The sequence below is a fragment of the Haliotis rufescens genome, unplaced genomic scaffold, assembly GCF_023055435.1.
Source record: "Haliotis rufescens isolate VD_foot unplaced genomic scaffold, xgHalRufe1.0.p SCAF_3, whole genome shotgun sequence".
Lineage (NCBI taxonomy): Eukaryota > Metazoa > Mollusca > Gastropoda > Lepetellida > Haliotidae > Haliotis > Haliotis rufescens.
In genome coordinates, this window is record NW_025964001.1 from 39,031,920 (window position 1) to 39,039,918 (window position 7,999).

Sequence of the window (7,999 nt, forward strand, 5' to 3'; positions counted from 1 at the left end):
CGTGTCAGCTTAATGTGGGAGGAAAGCCCGAAGTGATGCAGGTATCAGACGTTAACCACTTCGGTGAAACCCACGAGCACGGGTATGGTGCTGACAAACCTAGAAACATAATCGGGGCGAACCCGTGCCCCCCACATGATAGTGAATTTTACCGATTTTCAACAAAAAGTAATGGTGACAATTGCCCAATAAAGTCTAAAACGCTTCCTTTTTCAACGAAAGCAAACAAATTGAATCATATAATCAGCATCCCTCTTCGACTCTGAAATCATGTTGTTGATCTTCCTAGCAGCCTATGGAAGTAAACACTCTTAAAAAGAATATGTCAACCAACCCCACGATGCAGGGTTACCCGAAACGTAAACAAAGCACTCTTTTCGTGTCACAGCAGCCACTAACATGACAAGGTTGTCCGAGGTGATGTCGACAAGAATGAGCAATCATGGACATATACGATAATCACTTTTCTCTCGTTCAGCATAGAATATTTAGCCACATACTGCAGTCAAACAACACGATCGCTGTTGCTCTTTCTTCGCAATGATCGTCCCACGGCGACGCCATTTCACGTCAAGTCACATTGTCCTAAGTTGTCTATTCACGTGAGCTGCACAGTATCCTAGAGTGCAGCTGATTCAGAAAGCACTCCTTTCATGTCTTTCAGTAGCTGACAACATTCATTACCAGCTCCTGAAACATTTGCCCGATTCATGTTTGTAAACGCAATTTAATATACTCACACGCAAAAGGAACGCAAGTCGAGTATGCAGTATACATGTTATTTATTTTCAACAGTAAAGACAAGAAATACTAAAAGGGCAAGATTGACAAAAAATTGACTTAAGGCAGTTTAATGGATTAAAAGCAGATGACATAATTGGGTTTTTTCAAATGTCAAGGGCTCACACAGTTTCGGGTCAGTACCCAAAACGTCAGTCAACTTTCTTCAGTTAAATGAGGACAAAACGAAACTGATTTTTTCTTCCAAATGTACCAGGCTGAAAATATCCCCATTTGCGTCAGTGTCATTAAACCAAAGCACATGAACTCGCAATTTGGGTGTTTGATTCTTCTCTCAGTCTGGAAACGCACGTAAATACCATCTGTCAACGTGCATATTTTCAAGTGTGCGTTTCTTGTGGAAGTGAGTATACATTCACTGCAATGTTCACTTGTGAAGCACTGAAGGCTGATGACGTCAGAGTACCTACTGATGCGCAAAACAAAAAGATGTTGATCACAAGGGATAGGATTGTTGGTGACGATTGGATACAGAACGAAGGCCTGTTGGAACCAAAGCCAACAGGTACATAAAGACACGATCCAATGCCCTGCAGAGTTTCAAATGGCAAACTCTATTGCGATTTTTTTACCAGATTCTCATAGATATAGGATATTTATTCTCAGCTGCACCCGATCATGAATGATATTGTTACCACAAATATCCAAGCTCCTATCCCAAATACATGAGTGAGTGAGTGTGGTTTTACGCCGCTATAAACAATATTCTAGTAATATCATGGCGGGGGACACCAGAAATGGGCTTCACACATTGTACCCATGTTGGGAATAGAACCCGGGTCTTCGGCTTGACGAGCGAACGCTTTAACCACTGGGCTACCCGATCGCCCCTTGTTTTAGTAGAAGACATGATACTTTTTATAGATAACGACATCCATATTGTTTGTAGTGACGTTTCATAGCTACCTCCTGCCCACGTATCTGATGGGGGCGGTGGGATAGCCTAGTGGTTAAAACGTTTGCTCGTCACGCCGAATGCACGGTTTCGATGTGTGAACATGGGTACAATGTGTGAAGCCCATTTCTGGTGTCCCCCGCCGTGATATTGCTGGAATATTGCTAAAAGCTGCGTAAAACCAAACTCTCTCAGGGTGGAACAGACAATCAGTGTCGCGATAGAGTATGGAAAAGACGTGATTGTCTGAAGGTACAAAACACCTATGACGTTGATGAGAAATGCTATCCATCCACATACTTTGGACCATATTGAAATACTGCTGCTTTCCTTGAAATTTGAATCATTAGCTTGTGTCCTGTAGTTACTGCATCCTAAATGTATTTTGTGTCTACAAATCAGCGTTATTGTATTTGTGCTATATGGGTCAATCCCTGTGAGGGTAAATTACAGGTCGTACATCAAATAGCTTGCAAAACTTGATTGGTTAAACCTAACCTTAAATAAGTGCGATCTCCGTTTTAGCTATTAGCCATGTTACAGCACTTAGCTGAATATCAATTTATCGACTGTCCCAAAACCATCAGCACGTGCCACCGTAGAAAACTGTTTATACTCTTCACTGATAGCGGGCTCTGTACTCTTGCATAATGCCCATACAGGTTTCTGATTGTGTGACTTCATTAACAAATAGAGTTGATGCTTCCCCGCTCAAGTCCAATCAGTTGATTATGCAGCCATTTGCCGTACATAGTGTGATTTTCAGTGTGCTGCTGGGTTTACGTTTGAATCTTTAAAAAAGTAAATTGGGTTTATGGTGTGTAGGTGGCTGTGGATATCGACAGGTACAAAGTCAGCCTTGTTCGAAAGCTTTACATTAATTGTCACGTGATTGATAATGTGACACGGGCACCTCACTGTGTTGTTTCAAAGCGTCAATTCTAAACCGCATCACCGCACAGGGATAATATGTCTTTCATTTGAACTACAGGCACAATTCAAATTAACAATTGGACGTTTTGTCGAATGAAGTTACGGATTACATGCCAGCATCAATCATGAATATAGAAAGTATTGACATTTCTGATGGAAAGAACATTGCAAACAATTGCAAGTCCATACCAATTGAGAACAGAATGAAACCTCTATTGATATCCATGAAAATATTTGGACTGTACTTTGACCCACAGCAGGATAGCAATGCATTGGAACAGTCACAGAATGGACGTAAGAGAATATCTTCTTCAGCCACCGACTGTATTGTTACATGGTTCTTCTTTTGCTGTGGTTCAACTTTGTCCGAAATGCTGTAGGCATATTCCCTCTTAATAAAGGTTTACCCTTGAGGATCTGTCTCACGTTCTGGTATCTCCAGTGCTCATTGAATGCAACTATCATGGTTGTTTCATGTCAGAGACTTGGCCACTTGCGATCCTTCTACAAACATTGGGATGCTCTTTTCAACAACAATGTGACGGAAGAAATCAGATGTGGATACAGATGCCAAATAACGTATTTGAATGTTGCAACATCAAGTGCATGGGCTGTAATTGTCGTCAGTGTAGCTGCATGTTTTACAGTCACTCTTGGCAATGTTTCGAATTCTAATCTTTTCCTTGTTGATATTCTTCGTCCTTTTCCAGTGGAACAATGGGCAGTCGCACTCTATCTTATTGCGTTTACTTTCGACACCGGTGCATGGGTATTCCCTGTAATCTTCGTGGTCGTAGTTTCCAGGGTCATCAAAGGTCAATTCCTCAGATTTGGGCAGGTCCTTTCCAAGCAGATCAAGGAAGCAGATGACAACATCCCTGAACGTCTGCCAGAACTGAGATCTCGCTACACACAGCTTTGTCAGGCTGTGGATATCATCAACAGAACCTTCAAATGGATCCTCGGACTATCCCTTTCCCTTCAGGTTTCCATGGCCTGCTTTGTTTCGTATCAGATGATAAACTACCGAGAGGAAATGTTTAAAACTTTTATCTATTCGTATTGGTTGGGATGTTGTTTTGTGATTGTTGTTTTGCTGACAATGAGCAGTTCTGGTGTACATGACGCAGTAAGTATACACTTTTATTTAGCATCTCACTCTGACCCAGTCGTCTACAGTTCCACAAATCAATGTGCGTGACGTGGTTGCACCAAACAGGTGTGCCAGAGAGATGATCGTGGGTTCGAATCGCAAATTCGTTTGGTTAAGTTTCTAGGTTTGTGATTACTTCAGGCTTTGTGACCATGGTATTTTCAACGTTGCTAGTTATATAATACACGATATGTTCCTCAGTGTATATAATAGGCATAGCTATTTCCAAATTCTCAGCCTACGATGGCTGTTTAGATACACATCTACAAAATGTTAAAACACTATTTCAGGCCCATTCCTTGCTGGATGACATTTTCCAGATTGGAACAAAAAACGCAACTGCAGAACTTCTGGGACAGGTAGGTATATGTTTTTGCCATACAATACTGGCTCCCAAAGGTAATTTTAATTATTTATGTTATTCCTCGAAGAAACGCCCCAGCCAGCAAAATTAGATTGAACCAACAATGTGGGCTGAGAAATGGGTCCATTGAGGATTTGTCTAAGGGGTTCCAACTTGGTCCTATCTAGGCATCTATCTATTGTGCCTGTGAAGGTATGTATGGGTTTGTTTTCTCTGCATAACAAATGAGTTGATGTATTATGAATGTATCAATATAAATTGGTACAAAACGTTTACTAAAAACAAAATTCTTCACTCTAATAATACAGACATTCATGACAATAGTTTTCAGTCCACACAAAGACCAGACAAATGCTTTGGTTGTATTTTTTTAATTTAGTCTTTCACAAACAGCATATTTCTTTTTTGTCCTTTTATGGTATTTTAAGCTTATCCATTAACTAACACTAAATAAAGTAATAAATAGATATACGATACATAAGCTTATATCAGATAATTGTCATCACCGCCAAAATGATAGACTAAGATACCGAAAATCTAGGCCTTCTATAAGTGCAGGCAGTATCTGAAACATAAATTGTGAAGACATTCAGCAAGGAACGGTCGGTTTTAGTTCCCATGTACGTGTAGACCTCGGCGACTTAGGGTCTTGTCCCGATTGTAAAACAGTTTACTTTAGTGGGAGGCTGAAAAGGTTAGAAGGCATTACTGAGGAACAAGATCTTACACATTTCCTACCAAAATAAATAAAAAATGGCGGAAGGTGTCCCGTAAAAGGCATTCATATCTTGCTTTGTGTCATTGTGTCGATGAGTGGGGTATCTGTATATTTCGAAACGAAGTAACAATGGCAGGCTCGTAACAGACTTGATGCCCCATTCGCTTGGCTCCAACACTAGCCCAATTAGACCCCAGGAGGAGTGAGCGCGGGAACTAACAAAGATGCCTTATGGCCCCATTCAGCCTTGCTTTACAACGGTATAAGGTTCTATACCGAAACTTCGCCTTTACATTCAACAAAGGCGTTGTTATCCATAAATTATCTCTACTTTGGCCCAGAGAAGCTTCCCCTTCCCGACTGATTGCCGCCAAAGGAGATACTTGACAGATGTGTCTTTGCCAAAATGGTAGTTACGCTACTGCCTTAAAACAAGGTTCAGCTGGAACTATATTGCATGTTGTCACGCTCCGACTGACCAATCACTCATCACCTTTTGCCGCAATATTTTAATCACACATTCCAGGGAAACTTGCAATGTTTGTATTCATTTGTGATCGGGCCATCATCATCAATTCTTCCTTACTTTTTCAGCTTAGCCTCTTTGTCTCCAAGTTGACAGGAACATCCACTGGATTCACGGCCATTAACTTCTTTGTCATCACAAACGAGTTCCTTCTGACTGTAAGTTGAAACGTCAACAATAAATACCATAAAATCTAACATCTGTCTTGCCACAGGACATTGGACATTAATGAAATCAATATACCACTGTTCAATGTTACGACATACAACATAACATGACATGAAATAGTGCATGGCTTTGTGATATTTGGAAATTGAAAAAAACGTTTGACTGATAAACAAGACAATCTTGGGTATGTTCTTGTTAGTTATTGCGAACTATTGTTGACTGCCATGTTATTCAACATTCATTCATTTCAGTTGGGTGGACTGTTCATCACCTACTTCTTCCTCCTGCTGCAATTCAAGATATAGACTGACACTGGGTTGTCCTCATGTGGATAGATTCATACACACCAAGTGTCCTGTCCCCAAAATGGAGACTTACTCTATGCCACAGTAACGACAATTGCAGCTGTAAGATCACCAAGATCAGTGAAAACTACCACAGCTGGCAAGGCCCACTTACAGTTTCACTCTGATGAAAAGATAAAATCTCCTCTGGAAATAAAAAATGACATCAGTTCTCAACCTTTGGCATTGTACATTTTATTGTGGGTGGTCTTTTATTTTTGTTAATGTTAGAAAAAACATATGAGATGTACATTTTACTCACCACTCTGTGACTGCTCTTACTACCCTTTTAGCTAAAATTGCAAAATCAAGAACATGTAGACAACCACACACTGAGATGCTTTTTGTTCATGCTGAGATTCTCCCAGTTGCTGTCGACATAATAGTTTGGCGCCCATTCCCAAAGTAGGAGATAAAACACAAAACAATTATCAAATTTGTTCTGTTACGGGAAATGACATAATTAGGCCTACACACTCTATAATTAGGCCCCACATTCGCTTACCCAACACTCACCTCTCCTTTATCAACAACCTGATTAAAAGCAACAGCTAAGAATGTGTATCAGTAAGTGCAAATGACTATCAAATAAAATGTTTGGTTTTCTATTCAGAGAATAAGCAAACGAGTTCTTTGTCCCTCTGTAACGTTTCGTTTCCAGATATACTTTTCTTCTTGAACTGTACAATATTTACAGGAAGGTCTGGTGGTTTCACTATTTCTTGCAATTCCGACGGAAATGTGGTTGAATACCACAGGATTGGCCTTATCCTCCTGCCCAAAAATCAAAAGCGTTCAGGCAATAAACACATATACAGGTTGAATTGTGTAGTTTGTCTTTTGGCATACATAACGTTTAGCTCACTTGGATCAAGATATACGTACGGTATTTCTGATGCACCAAACGTGGAGATCACAATATATATTAAAGTCAAAGCCTCGATTATCTTCTGAAATAGATTCGACTAGACAGGGGTCCGCGAAAAGGATAAGCATGTCCTGCCCTTTAAGTAGCACCCGTCACTTACACAATTGGCATAGAAAAGGACAGTGTGCATTGCCTCATACCTGTTTTCGGGTATTCTATGGAATTTCTAAACGATAGTATAAAATTGCGTTCATGTCGCAGGATTATCTGGGCCAGAATCGATTTTTTTACAGACAGTCGTCGTATGACAGGAGTACTGATGGGCTTGTTTTGCTTCGGCCCTAAATGTGATAGGGCTGAATATGAACCTTGCTTGTTTACTTATATGTGACGAAGGTCTTTCAACTTTCTCTTAGCCATAAAATACGTTGGCATCAATAGATGTATGTGAGAGACACCATGTGAATATATGACAGTAACATTAAAATAAGCGTTCATGCTGCTGAATAGATCTAATGTTGAGCAGTGTGCATGTGGTGAATGGACCTGTCATGAATGTGGCAGAGTAGAGAATGAACCTACAAGATGCTTCTCTGAAAGGTCTAAGGCACCGACAATATTTTATCCCATGAAAAAGTACGCTATTTACGTCGTGATGGGCTGATGTCATGACGTTCCCACAATTTGTACAAAACGTAAGTGTTTGTTTGATGCCTGATGCCACACGACAGTACACGTGACATGTGACGGCAGAATGCAAACAAAACAGAAAATCAAGTGATGAACCATGGAATCCACTCACATGATAGTGAGTGAGTGAGTGAGTGAGTGAGTTGGGTTTTACGCCGCTTTGAACAGTATTCCAGTTACATCGCGGCGTGTCAGCTTAATGTGGGAGGAAAGCCCGAAGTGATGCAGGTATCAGACGTTAACCACTTCGGTGAAACCCACGAGCACGGGTATGGTGCTGACAAAACTAGAAACATAATCGGGGCGAACCCGTGCCACCGTCATGATAGTGAATTTTACCGATTTTCAACAAAAAGTAATGGTGACAATTGCCCAATAAAGTCTAAAACGCTTCCTTTTTCAACGAAAGCAAACAAATTGAATCATATAATCAGCATCCCTCTTCGACTCTGAAATCATGTTGTTGATCTTCCTAGCAGCCTATGGAAGTAAACACTCTTAAAAAGAATGTGTCAACCAACCCCACGATGCAGGGTTAC